The sequence below is a fragment of the Emydura macquarii genome, unplaced genomic scaffold, assembly GCF_026122565.2.
Source record: "Emydura macquarii macquarii isolate MOO-44397 ecotype Brisbane River unplaced genomic scaffold, CSIRO-AGI_Emac_v2 contig_2897, whole genome shotgun sequence".
Classification (NCBI taxonomy): domain Eukaryota; kingdom Metazoa; phylum Chordata; order Testudines; family Chelidae; genus Emydura; species Emydura macquarii.
The window spans coordinates 6,619,566-6,632,818 of NW_027133034.1; positions in this window are offsets into that span (position 1 = coordinate 6,619,566).

Consider the following 13,253-nt stretch of genomic DNA (forward strand, 5'->3'; position numbering starts at 1 on the left):
CTCTACACAGGAGTCTAAGTTGAACTTGCCATAAGAGCTCATAGTGACAGAGATAGCTGGAGCCTGAAGGCCCAGTCTCAGAGCCATTGTGCCTGGAAAAAGGTAGACTCTGGGGCCTGGCACTCTAAAGGTGTTATTCTAAAGAGGCTGTATAAAGGCTGGGGGCCTAGCGCAGCCCCTGTAAATCCATAACACACAATCCTGCTATATTTTAGTCAGTACACTGTTCCTTCTTTATAAAACTCTGAAAATGCAACGATTCAGCTTTGTCTCCTGAGTCTGTTATTAATGCCTTCTTTTGAAACATGCTCTTTATATCACCAAACAGTTGGCTGCCAACAGCAAAAGCAACAGTAGAGTAGTATTAGAAATTATTGATGTGGGCACAGTGGAAAAATGAGGACAAACACATGTATGGAATTAAGCTGCAGGCCACAACTTTTATTAAACTTTAACACAAGGGAGAGGCACTACCCATCCATCACCCATACTTTCTTATGCCAGGCATTTAATTGGTTCTTGGGGAACGAGGTGGGGGGTTGCAGGGCTCCTTACCATGTAACCACTGGTATAGGGTAGGCTCTCCACAGCCTACACCCTTTCTCTGAGTCCTAGCACCCTTCTCCCTCTAAGGGGGACAGAGGGTGCAGACCTCAGCCCACAAGGGCCACAAGGTTGGACCTTGGCCCACAAAGGACACAGGCCTCACCCTATCACATGAGCCCAAAGCCCATCACCAAAATCCCGAGTCTTTTACCTCTGGGAACCATTCATATTATTCTCTTAACTGCATGGGAAATCAGCTACAAGTTGGGATGAGTAAACACCATCCCAATACCTCAGTTATGTACTAAGCACATTCCTATTTAACCCACTGTAGCTTGGTGACTGGCAAAAGAACTTCCTCGTCCTCTGCCAATTGGCCTATGGGAGAAAACAATTCCTTTCTGACCCCCTAAACAGGTAATTGGCTAGACCTGCAGCATCTGTCAGGCTGGGTTCCCATACCTAGTTTGGGTGGGTAGGGTGGGCTGTTGGAATGGTGCCAAAAGGGGCTCCACATGGCCCCTGCGCTGGGCTAAATCGTGGGAGCTGGGGAATGCTGGCCAGTCAGCACCCCTCGCCCCCAGCTGGCCAATATGTGCCAGAGACTCCCAGGAGAGGAGCCTAGCTAGTGTCCTTTGGTGAGTGTCTCCTTCCCTTGCTGCTGGGACTGTCCCCCTTTTACCACTGGCTCCATCAATTTTCCCCACTCATTGATGGGGGGAGGGGCATTTTCGTGCTTCATATGGAAAACAAGGAACACTTTGAAAAATAAGGCCCTAATTGTTCACTGCCTTCAGCGTGTAGTTATATATATATATTTGAGAACATTAGGTGTAAGACATCATCACTGCTCTAAGTGAAGAATGCCAGTTTGGTAGCATTTTATATCCACTTTCCACAGGATTAATTACTAGGTAAGATACAATACAGTGGAGAATCAGACTCTAAATATTTTGTGTACTTCAAAATCAGTATATTAAAGTGAAATACGCTTTGCAATAACTCAAGATCTTGTATGACTAAATGGCTTTTCTTCAGGATGGGTGTTTTAGTTTCTGTTTGTATTGCTATTTTACACAGTGATAAAGTTTCACTCCACCTGACTTCTTTATTTTCTTTGGCAGTCTGTGTATTTTGTGCATTTCATTGCTTAGTAATTCACAGTAGCTACACTCCTTAAAAGGAATGGGCTCAGAGAAACTTTCTTTACTGGCCCAAACAAGTTTGACAGGTTTAATAACCTCAAAATATTGGTGCAGTGAAAAATAGCCTAGCTTCAGTCATCTTCAAAGTGCACATTACATCCAGTTTTATCCCTGAGTTGATCAGAAGAATTTGGATAAGAGGATGCCAGTCAAAGTACTGTATCATTAAAAAAAAAAAAAAAAGTCAGATGAAAAAAAATCAGTAGAACAAAATTATGTTTTAAATAAAATAATCATAATTCAATAGAGATTAGTGTTACTTGTAATAGAATTACCTTGGAAATGATCAACAGAAATATATATTTAATTTTGGCAGAGTTATTTCTAGGAACTTTATCATCACAATCAAATATCAATTTAATTGTGTGGTAGGAGAAATCTAATCTTTGCAACATGGAATAATCCCCTCTTCCCATTGTCATTAAATAAATTACAAAAATAAATAAATAGAAATCAGTGTTGAGATCTAAGAGAAACTGCTGGTAGCCCATCTCATCAGAGGAATGGGAAAGAAGAGATAAGGAAGACTAGCAAAATTATGAAGTAATGAAGGTTAGGAAATTATCAAATGATCAGTTCTTGTAAAGGTAAAAAGGAAAAGAAAAAAAAAAGAAAAAAAGAGATAAGCCTCTCCTTAACCACTTCACTCTTTGTTCACAGATGGAGTTATTTAGGAACAGCTATTCAGAAATAACTCCATGTGTGAACACTTTAAATACCTGGTTGCAGTTAAGCATCTCCCAAATGGTTACAAACAGTGCAGGAATGAAGAAGTTAAAGCAGCATGTGTGTTCAATTAAGTAAAACTGCTGAGTCACTTTGTTTGCAGGCAAAAACACATTTTTATTATTACAATGGCTAATCATTATTAATATTATGTAAGTATATTCAACAACTGGAAAAATGGAAACCACAGCCACATCCTAATGATGGTTCCACATGGTTTCTCCCCCTTCCCCTCTCCCCCCCCCAAAATAAGACTTTATTACTCTTACACAGTAATTGTAATCCTTGGGCCTCCTCAGGAAGGTAATTGCTGATCTGATCTTGTCCCATCTTTTGGCTGACAGAAAGATTTTGTGGGCCTCTGTGTCTATCAACACTCCAAGATGACATAGATGCTGAAATAGTAAATTTCTGAAAGAGTCATCTTCAGCTATAAATCCATGCTATTGCAATGTTTGGATTGTTGATTGAGTCACTTGACTGGATCCCTCATTCCAGGGATTCGGAGTACAGTGTCATCCAGGAAATGTATCCCCTGCTGCCTGAGAAAAGTCACAAGAACAACGAGGACTTTTGAGAACACTGGAGGCATGGATGAAACAAGATTGAGTAGTGGCCTTAGAATATCTTCTCCTCAGGGACTCTATCATGTCTATCTTTGGTATTTTTATCTCTCTTTTGCAGATTTGAGAATACTGGAGAAGGGTGAAAATGACCATTTGGAATCTTTGAAAATTCTATGATGTACTCTTGTTGAACTGCATTCAGGACTCATCTCTCCAACATGGAGAGAGATCATTGGTCCTTGAATTTTGATAGTTTCCACTCGAGGTGTTGTTTGTTGGAACTCTCCTGAATGTAGTCAGGCATTGATTCTAATGTTGGAATTTGCATTGCCCTTTCTGGGTTTAAGCTTGTTCCATTTACTTTTGCTGTATTCTTGCCCTCTGTACTTAGAGGACTAGTCATGAACAGGATATTTAGACACGTAATAAGGTTGGCTATCCTTTTTCCTGGATTTAGATGTAGGAGGGTCCTCTAAGGTCTTTTTAAATTTATCTAAGAATTCCACCACCACTTTGTGTAATGGCTCCACAGATAACATGATTTTGGCCCGTATATTGTCCTTCCACTGGGATAGCAGTGGCTCATAACCAGAGATGCCATCTGGTTACCACTTGGGAGGCCACGGTATGTACTGAAAATATCAAAGCATCCTTGGTCATATCAGCTATGAATGCTGAAGCCATTGAGATTTTCTTAGTTCCAAACCTACCTGTAATGATTTCTAAGCCATTTTTAGCAATCTGACTACCAAATTGTCAGCTCAGGTCTGTATTGCTCTTGCAAAACATGTTGCTGCAGCAGAAACTGTCAGAAAGGAAGATGCAGCCTCAAACATAGAGTGCAGTGATATTTCTATTCTGTGGTCATTGGGTTCTTTTGTGAATAGCGGTGTCTTTGACTAATACTGAAACTGCCATATCCACTTTGGGAAGAGACAAAAACTGCTCTGTTATGGTGCAAATTATAGAATTTTCTGGCATACATCATAGACCAGTGGTTCCCAAATTGGGGTCTGCTGTGGGTTATGCAGGGTCCATTCCTTGAGCCAGGGTCAGAATGCACACAGGCACGAGGTCACACTAGCAGGTGTTCCCATTCTGGCAGTACCAGAAATGAAAGAGGTCCAGGACACTTAGTAAGGTGCCAAATAAGTCGTTGGGGAAAAAAGTTTGGGAACCACTGTCATAGATTTTGCTGGTGTTCCCCATTTGACCTTAATTACTTTTTCCAAAAAGATGTGAAGGGAATGTGTGGTTCAGATTTTGAAGCAGTTAGAAAATATTTTGGGTAATTTCTATACCAATCATCTTTTTTTTCCTCCTCAAAATCTTTTCTAATGGGCTTGTCTGATGGAACACACAAGTATCTAATCAACTTTCATAACATCTCATATGATTCAATTGGGAAAAAGATCCTCTTGCTTCACTTCATTCTGCAATTCACCTTCCTGATTTTCCTCAACTTTTTTTCCTCTCTTGGAATTTGACTGAACAGATTTCCTATCCTTCTCTTGCTTTAGTGATGTCCTAGATGAGAATGAAAATGGATTAAATTATGACGAACAACCAAACACATACACAATTCTGTTGCCTTTACAATGTGTTTTCTTTCCATGTATGAAAACCTTGGGAGCAGAGCCTTTAGCTCTGGCGCCCTCTGTTGCCGAGTCAGAGGAAAAGCTCTCTCCTGAAGAACAGGCCAGTTTGCTCCTAAATTTCCAAGGTAATTTCTTGAACCCTTCCCCTGGTTTTTCATTTTACTCCTTTGGGGATTGGGAATCTGAGTCAGATGAGGAGTCCTGCGAACCTCTTTGGCTAAAAGGCATCTCTTTATCTTTGCCCTTTAGAAAGTGGATAGAATGTGTGTAATGTGACACTGCAGCTGCTGCCTGGGGCTCACAAGATGTTTGGCTCTGAGATCAAGGCACTTTTTGTGCCAAATCCAAGAACTCCTGAGACAAAGAGGGAATTTCTTCCTGAGGGGAGATTGCTTTCTTCTGCCCTTGATTTAGAATTCCTGACTTCCCCAGGGTCTGAAAGTAGGAGACCAAGTTACCTGACATGGAAGGAAAGGGACCTGTGCTGCAGGAGTGCTCACACCCCAAATGGTCAAACTGTTCACCCCTTGCTCTGTCTGTAGGAATAAAATTGTAACTGTAACCCTGTAACTTAAGTCAGAGCTTTCAATTGTAATTGCAACCCTGTAGATTGATTCATAGCTTTTAATCCATACCCTTATTTGTGTCAACCTCTATATGGTTATTATTGAAATCATGTAACGTTTGAACTTCTCTCAGTCATACTCCATATTGTGAATGTAAAACCCCATTTTGACCTATGTACTCCATCTTGTGTAAAAACCCCATTTTGACCTATGTACTCCATCTTGTGTCAAACCCTTTCTAAACCTTTAGATGAATAAGATAGTTATCTGAACAAGGTATGAATGGAGGGTGTATGTGTGTGTGAGTCAGACCCAAACTGCCAGCTTGTCCTGATGAAGTTGTCCTGATGAAGTGTGAAGTCCATCCTAGGCTGAAGAGTGTGAACATAGCCCCAAAAAGCAAAGAAGGATCCACCCCAGAAAAACTTAATCAAACTTAATCAAAGACATCAAAGAACAAGCTGAAAGTCACGTCTGCTATTGTACCAGCAATCAACGGTCACCGAGAAGCGACGTGACACAGCAGAACTGAAAAACCTATAAAAGACTGGGTGAGATTTCAAGGCTTTGGGGGAAAAAACAGCGTTCTACATATCATCTAAAGAAGAGCGTCGGTGCGCGCCCGACAAGGACCCTGCTCTCCTCGTGCCCAGCTTCCCTGGCCAGGTAGCTGCCATGAACCACGAACTCCAGCAACGAACCCTAGCTACGATCTCAAGCCACGACTAGGACTGGTAGCTATATATAACTATAGAACGCTTTCTGGTACGTTTGGGCGCGTGTATGTGTGTGTATGTGTAGGTTTAAGTTAGTTATTACTTTCGTTTTTGTCAATAAATGTGGCATACTGCCTTTTCCCCTTGAAAAAGTCCCGAGTGCTTAATTTTGCACAACACTGTCTATCAGGGATTCAACCAGTCCTGCTTACGATTTCCTTGTGCTGGGAGGCTGCCCTTTGATCTGACCACCTCTGGTGGTCAAAGGGCTCTCTCCATCTTTTTGCCCTCCTTTGAGACATTTGCAGCCCAGCTGTCAGATAGTGGGTAACTCTTGGGAAACTATTTCCTGGGTTGGGGTCAGGAGGCCAAAGCTAAACCTTTCTGACCTAGCAGATGAAGAGGTTTGAACGCACAAGACACAAACCTCCCCCCTTCTGCACCCTCTGACAGGAATACACAACAAGAGGAATGCAGTCTTGGTCTTCTGTTTGGATTTTTCTCCTCCATCTTTCTAGCCTTTTTCTGAGCAGTTGGGAGGGATATGGGAGAGGCACTGTGGTAATCCCAAGCAGGAGACAAACCATCTCTTCAGGTTTGTTTGGGGTTTTTTGTTTTGTTTTGTTTTTGAGTGAATTCTCTCTCTTGCAGCAAGTGCTGGATTCCCCGGCCCAGTCAGTAGCTACAGGAGGCAGAACAAAATTGAGGGAGTCTCCAGAGTGTTGCCAACTCCACATAGCAGGACGTCAAAGAAATCCTGAAAAGTCACGAGATGTCACTATTTAAGCATTCAAAATGCATCAAACCCCTTTGACCTTGCCCAGATGGCCAGGTTTTACTGGTCTCTTGGATGGTCACTTAGAGCAGCTGTCAGTGGGGGTGGGCAGGGATGGTAACCTACATGAGGGAACATTTCAGACAGATGCAATAAGAAGTGTCCAGAGAGGAATCTCTCCCCTCTATAAGCAATGGGCGCTGTGACGCATTTACACCACTCACCACTGGACTGGCACCTCCTGCTGGTCGTCTGGGGATTACTTCTAGGCCAACGCCCATGTCCGTGGTCTGCGCACTGTCACTCTTCCTCCCAGTTCGCCAGTAGCCCTTCTCACAGCTGTTAGGACCGGCAGCGTCCTTTTTGTGACTTGGCCTTCTGGCCAAGCCACAGTCTGTTCCCCCCTTCCAGGGGAGGTTTGGCTCCTCAGGAGTCCAGCCACTTTCCCTAGTGGCTACTGCAGTATCTTGTCCACTACTTCCTCAGTGGTGCCTGCAGCAACTTATTCTGCCACTTCCTCAGTGGTCAGTGGGGGGAAGGGCCCACACCTACTCTGAGTCCCAGCTCAGGGACCCTGTGGATTGCAGCCGCCTGCTGCACCTTGAATTCCTCTCCCTGATGCTGCCTCCCTGGGCCACTTTACCCAGCCCAAGCATCTTCTTTACCCACCCTCAGGGCCTGCTACTACATACTCAGCAGCCATCCAGGAGCTCCTCTGGCTCCCCCTTTGGTCCCTGCCAGCAGTAGCTCTGTCTCAGGTGCTGCAGGCCTCTCAACCTGCAAAAGACACAGACTTCCCTCCTTGAGCTCCAGCAGTGACTGCTCTGCTCTGCCTGCAGCTCCTTTTATAATCGACCTACTGGGCTCTGATTGGCTGTACCTCCCAGCTCCTCTCCTATTGGCAGCCTCCCGCACAGCCTCCCTAGTGCTACTTTTAACCCATAAGTGCCAGTGTAGGGCAGATGCCCTATCACATACTCTCCCCCTCAAGACCGACTGCTCTAAGTGGGGGTATTACCTCTCCAATGTCCTTCAGAGCTGGGTCTGCAGGGAATCCCTCTCCTGCCTCAAGTCACCCACCAGGAGTAGTAAGTTCTCCTTTTCCTCCCAGGTGTCCCTTTATTTCTCTCTCTGTGCCTGTACCTCGTCTTGCACTCTTTTCAAGACCAGCTTGTTGGCTTTCAGTTTCTCCCCTCGTCCTTGCCCTTGCTTTGCTGGTTTTCTGCTGGTTACCCCTTCTGAGTTCCGAGCTCCTCTCAGTTGGTGCCTGCATAAGTCCCCACATCTTTCAACTGGATGTCTAGGAGTTTCTTCTTTCTCCCCCATTTCTCATCTTTAACCTGCTCAGCCCCCTTTGGCCTTCACCACCACCCTCTGGGTATCTAGTTCCTCCCTCTGGTCCTTTCTGGATCCCTTGCCCTTCTCCTGACTTGGGTCCTTTTTTCATCCCGTCAGGATCTTGCCCTTCCCTGGGGCTCCTGTTCTGCCTATGAAGGCAGTGCCTTTTCACATGCCCTGGTTCCCCACAGGCAAATCAAGCATCCCCACTTCCTGTTCTCTTCACAGGTCAGGGACCTTCGGATTTTCCTGCCCTCTTTCCTTTGGGGCTAAACTTCCTCTTTTCCCAAGAGGGGACTCTCTCTCAATGTGTCCCTTCAGCCCATAGGCATAACACTGCCCTGCTTGGGCTTCTGATCTCCTGACCCTGGGACCTTGCTTCTTGCCCCAAGCTCTGTGGCCTTGGCTCATCTCCTGGAGGATCTTGAGCAAATAGTGCTGCTCTTCTGCCTACGGCCTCAGATATTCCTGCAGGTATTTCTGTGCCTCCCACTGTCACCGCTGGTTCTCCAGTATCTGCCTCATTAGGGCTTGGATCCCCCTTAGTTTCTCATTGACCCCCTTCAGTCAGAGCAGCAACTCTGAAGTCCAGCCTGGGAAGGTACACCTGACTTTGGCTAAAAAGGCCTCCGCATATGGTGGTTCCATTGTCCCTCTGTTCCAATTGTCTCTCTACAACCTCGCCCACTCCCCTTGTATCTGGGGCAGCTAGTCTCCGAGTCTCTCACTTGGACCCCATCCCTCAGGGGCGTCCGAATACCCGCATTCTCCACCACGTGTAATGGGTTCACACCACTCACTGCTGGACTGGAGCTTCCTGCTGGTCATCTGGGGATTAGCTCCAGGCCAACACCCACATTCATGGTCTGTGCACTGTCACTCTTCCTCCCAGTTCGCCTGTAGCCCTTCTCACAGCTATAAAGACTGGCAGTGCCATTCCGTGACTCGGCCCTCTGGCCAAGCCACAATCCATGTTCCCCCCATGCTGAGAGAATCAGGAGCAGGATATGGGGTGGGGTGCAGGACAGGGTCCATGTGAGGGAGTATCACTGGGAAGGCAGGTTGCAATCACTGGAAGGTCATGATCACAGTGATCGTGAGGTGCCAGTTCTCTCAGGGCTTGGGAAGCGACAGTGGCGACACCATCTCCTATGCTCCAGTTTCACTATGCATGTCTGGCCAAGCCACCCCAGCCCAGCCTCCTCCTTCCCCAGCTGATCACAGCCTTGCCAGGCCCAACAGAGGGAGTGCCAAGTTGTGCATCTGCCAGAGTGTGCAGCAACTCCGGGCCAGGCTGTGCCTGTTGATCGATATCTCTAGCTGCTGCTGCTCAGGCCTTCTAACATTACATATGTTTTGATAAAGAGATATGTAGACAAGGAAAGCATTTAAATAAAGTGTGTAGGGGTGGTCAGGTGGGGATAGCTGAAGCAACAACAACAACAACAAAATCAGATGATCAAGTGATTGTGGACCAACTGTGACATGGATGGACCAATGCTCTAGCAAAGAGGTCAATACAATAGTTGAACCATAAAAGAATGCTCATGCTAAAATTTTGCATTAGTGTTTTAAAATGTATATATTTTAAATATGTAGTAAAAGTCTTGTGTAATGACAAGGTATAATGACAGATTTAGTCTGAGGATGGAATGACAGAAATGTGAATAACATTGGAGTTTTAGCTCAAAATGTTGTACACTGACTCAGTAGTGAATAGGTGAGTGACAGAGCCAAAAACAGAATATCAGTAATATTTATGTCTAGGAACAAAGTTAATCTAATCAGAGATATTACCCAAGCAACAGGAGAAATAAGAATGCAAAGACTCAGAAAATACAAGAAACCAAGCATAAATATTTGTGTTATCCGCATACATGAAATAAGGAAACCAAGAACAATTAAAAAGGGCACTATGTTGTTGACAGTATATTGAGAAAAGTAGCAGGCCTAAAACCCAGAACCTGGTAGAACAGCCCCCAAAGATTATGCAAAGAAGATTGATTGCTTGTGGCTATAAAGCTACAAGACTAACAAGAAAACACTGCTGTAGATACCACCTATTCATTAGTTAAGATAAAGGCATCATATCTAGTAGTGTGTCAAATGCTGCAGAAAAATCCAATAGATGACAGTCTACCCAACTGACCCACAATAAAAGCAAAGAAACAAACTATTGTTAATGGTGAGAATCCTGATTTGAACCTCAACTCAATCGGATTAAATGGAGGAAGGAGATGTTTTAAGAAGGAATGTAGCACCAAGCATTATAAACATTTTGAGATAAACAGTCAGAAATAATTAGAATGGTAATTTATTATAGGTAGAAGAAGGTTTGATTAAAAAAAATAAAACCAACATCAAATGTTTAAAATGCATAAAGACTACTCAGGAAAATATGATATACATGAAAACTAAGTTAATAAAGGTAGCAGTGGCAGAAAATTACAGCTGGTATATTTGTTAAAGAAGTGGTTGCTTTCACAAAAGGAACCTGAGTATCAATCTGCAGACAAAATGCCTCAAATATCAAATAGGATGGAAATAGAGGTGGGGTGGGGATTGCGTGGGGAGAGAATAGCAATATAGGTGATTTTAAGTTCCACCCACAATCCCAAGCACCCTTTAGAATGTCAGAGTAGCTAGATATCTCTGTTAATATGATCAGCCATGAAATAGTTATTGTAGAAATTTAAATAGTTTGGCTTCAGAGTTAATACAGGATAAAACTAGAATCACTAGTAGTGCCACAACATGGGTGAGCCAATTATTAAAAAAAGCAAATCAGGAGAAGCCACCTCCATAAAAACTAACATAAAAAGTGCCCAAACAAGTTGTCAATGTATCACAGTCCAACACAAACAACTCACTCCACTTCCATTTTGTTGGAGAGAAGTGAGAAATAAAGACCCATCTTACTTTTGATGAGCTGCCAGCTAAGTGGAGAAGAGAAACAAAGGACATCTAGCAGGTATCTGCCACCCCACTAAAGGTCTCATGCAAAAATAATTATGGGTAACAACCAGTACCAGAAAAAAAATCATAGAGTTGGTCCTTATCCACAGGCTTAAATGGAGTTACACCAAAGATTAATTTGGCCCAGTTAGACTGTCAAGACACAGGACACATATAAAAGAAATGTATATCCAAAATAGCAAAATTAAGGATAAACACCTAGGAGAGGCAAATAAAAGGACATAATATCTTTCCTAGAGTTCTCCATGCCTAAGGTACCAGATCAAGGTATGTAAAAGTTCTGGAGTTAAGGTGATTAGTCTGTAGTTATTGGTGAGTTCAGACCTTGAGAAAATGTGCCTCAGAATATGAATCCATCTCAAGCAGACACCAAATAAATAGCTATTTCCACCATTTCACACCATTTCACACCAGTTGCTCACTTCGGACAATGTCAGATCTTCATTGTCACAGACATTAGTCTCAGCTCTATTCATTAAAACCTTCTGTACACTTTAGCCTGCAGCTATACATCACAGCCCAAATCCACCGTTTCCCAGGGATTATCATCAGCAAGTTATTCCCAGGATATTCTATGGACATCCATGGTTGGGCTGCAGATCTGCTCCAGAGAACATAAGTAGAAAACTCTAGCTGTAGCCAACAATGGTTAAACATGAAGAAAATGTTGCTTTAGAGCTACGTTATGGATCTCCAACAGGTTCTGAGTATTAGTGACAGAAAGATTAAGCAGTTGACTTATACCACAAAAGCAACTTCCTTTCACTAGTGTAGGAAATTTGACTGGTGAACCATCTCCTAACAGAGCTAGCACAATGACGGAGCCTGGAGAAAATGCACTCTCTGTTTTTGAACTTCATCAGGTCTCTATAACTGAGTAGAAAGAAGATAACAAGCCAAAAGTTTGGATAGACAAGACTAGAGCACTCCATTATGAAGATCCCTCATTGAATCTCCAGTGCTTTCTAGTGTGTGATCCTGCATCATTTATGTCAATTGGAGTTTTGCCATTTACTTCACAAGGAATAGGCCCCTAAACATGTGTTCTTTTCACTGGTCTACAAAAACATGCAGTTTGAGCACTGATTTTTTTTTAACTGACAAACTATGTTGAAATAAGATAATCTCCCCAAGATAAGCATCCACATAAAAAGCTTGCATCAATTTAATTGAAATAGTTTGTGTGCAAACAAGCTCTTTGCATCTCTGAAATGTTTTTCATTTCATGTTCTTTGTAAAAACAATAAAATCATATATTTATCCATGTATCCATTTTAAGGTCAGAAGGGACCATTAGATCATCTGGTCTGACCTCCAGTATAATAGTGACCATAGAATTTCACCCAGTTACCCTTGATTTGAGCCCGGTAACTTGTGTTTGACTATAAATAGAAGCTATCATATTGGAAAGGAGAGAGGTATTTATAACAACATAAATAAAAACCTTCATATAGTTGGGGATAAAGTTATCTTCCTTATGTATTCTTAAATTTAAATGCTTCATTAGAATGATTCCAGCTGCTTTCTTCTCTTGCATTAACCCGACTAACCTGTACTTACAACTACTCCTTTAAACCAAATAGAAATTTAAAAAATAATAGACTCAGAGAACAAATGCCATCTTTTCTTTCCTGTGTCCTTGGAAAGAGAGGTTTTTTGTTTGTTTGCTTTTTTTAAAAAGGGCTTGTAATCAAGTCTGTCAATTTTTCTATTTTGAGTACCAGTATTTCAGTTTCTGGAGGTTTTCATAAATTAAATAAGCCTTTCACTAGCTCTTTTTATAGCAGCAATCTTAATCTCTGTGAAGTCCACAAACCAAAACCATTGTGAATTCAGTTTATGTGACTTTCTCTCAGCACGTGTGCGCATGCTCTGTACTCATTCTAATTCTGCAACAACTGCTGTCCTTGGTCTCAGTAGGGAAAAGAGAATGAACAGGATAGCATTCAGGAACTTGAAGTATATTTTAAAAGTTGTGTGAGAATTTCAAAGAGGCAGATGGCAGGAAAACAACAGACAAGTCTGACAAAGGACCCTCTAATAAGGAATAATAAGGCAGATGAAGACTCAGATGATATGCAAGAGTTAGAAATGGTCAAACATTGTAGCCATACTATTTATTGCAGCTCCTGAGGCCTGGGTGTGAGGCAAATTGGCACATTTGTGCTGAAGCTATAATGATCCCACTGGCATTCTGCCTCTATTTTACATAATGAACATTTCCTGTGGGATTCATTTAAT